At 37.1% G+C, this 1,476-nt stretch overlaps 1 pseudogene across 1 annotated transcript; it reads left to right on the top strand.

Moving 5' to 3' along the window:
* Positions 1 to 888, top strand: LOC308350768 (olfactory receptor 4A47-like; annotated as a pseudogene). Its single transcript has one exon. The product of its transcript is annotated as an olfactory receptor 4A47-like (transcript).
* The last annotated feature ends 588 nt before the right edge of the window (positions 889 to 1,476 follow it).

The following is a 1,476-nucleotide window of genomic DNA, read 5'->3' as shown; positions in this document are numbered from 1 at the left end:
ATGGATCTAAGAAACAGTGTAACTTACTTTGTCCTCTTGGGCCTCACCCAGGATCCAAAGGAACAGAAGGTCCTTTTTGTTATGTTCTTACTCTTCTGTATTTTGACCGTGGTGGGCAACGTGCTCATTGTTGTGACTATAGCTGTCAGTAAGACCCTGGGCTCACCTATGTACTTGTTTCTTGCTAACTTGTCTTTTATGGATGTCACTTATCCCTCTTGCATTTGCCCCAGATTGATTTCAGATTTGTTGTTTGCAGAAAATACCATATCCTTCCAATCTTGTATGGCTCAGCTATTTACTGAACACCTTTTTGGTGGCTCAGAGATCTTCTGCTAGTGATCGCTTTGATGTTATGTGGCCTTCTGTAAACCCTTGCATTATTTGGTGACCATGAGGCAGTGGGTGTGTGTTGTGCTGCTGGTAGTGTCCTGGGTGGGAGGTTTTTTGCATTCAGTAATTCAGGTTAGTACTATTTATGGGCTCATATTTTGTGTTCCTGATATCATTGACCATTTTTTCTGTGACATGTACTCCTTAATGAAACTGGTTTGTCCTGACACATATGTCAGTGACCTGTTAGTGGTGGCCAATGGAGGGATGATCTGCACTATTGTGTTTTCATTCTTGCTCATCTCTTATGGTGTCATCTTGCACTCTCTAAAGAGCTTTAGCTCAGAAGGGATGCAGAAAGCCCTCCAGACCTGTGGTTCCCACATCCTTGTGGTGGTCTTTTTCCTTGTTCCATGTATTTTCATGTATGTAAGACCTGCTAAGACGTTCCCCATTGACAAGTCATTGAGCGTGTTTTATACAGTCATAACCCCCATGCTGAACCCACTGATCTACACTCTGAGAAATTCTGAGATGACACATGCTGTGAAGTAAGTGCATCATCTACCATGAATGAAGCAATTTAACATTCGTGTCAATCTACTCAAATGTTAAAGTCCATTTTACTGTAAATGCATTTGCAGTCATATTCAACAAATAATGTGCAATGAAAGAGTCAAATATTTATAGAGTTATACTAATTCATAATTAATTGCTATGTTTACTTTTGTTACTTTTCGTCTCATTCATAATTCTATTTCTGGTCAGTCTCTTGTCTTTTATCTTCGTTCTTTTCATTGTTAAAATATTTCTGTTATATAGGCCATCTTCTCTATTTAATTTCTTTTCATAGGAAGTTTTTTGTGTAACATTTTACTTTTTAAGATATGCCTGAGCAAAAAAATAGATAAAATAAATATTAAAAATAGAATCCTTACAAAGAGGAAATGGTGTAGAATAAACATCCTATCTGTCCCTCACCAGATCTCCCTGTTCTTCCATATGCATCATTGTACTAAGATTGTTATTGTTCCTAAGGTTGTTCAATTAATAATCTTTGCTTATAAAAATCATATTTTCATGTATGTGTTTGTCTTTGTGTCTAACTTTTGTATTTACTACTTGGCCTGCTGAAGATCTTTC

Source organism: Martes martes, assembly GCF_963455335.1.
Source record: "Martes martes genome assembly, chromosome: 10".
Lineage (NCBI taxonomy): Eukaryota > Metazoa > Chordata > Mammalia > Carnivora > Mustelidae > Martes > Martes martes.
Note: the sequence above shows the minus strand (reverse complement) of the source record. Positions and strands in the feature narration are given on the sequence as shown.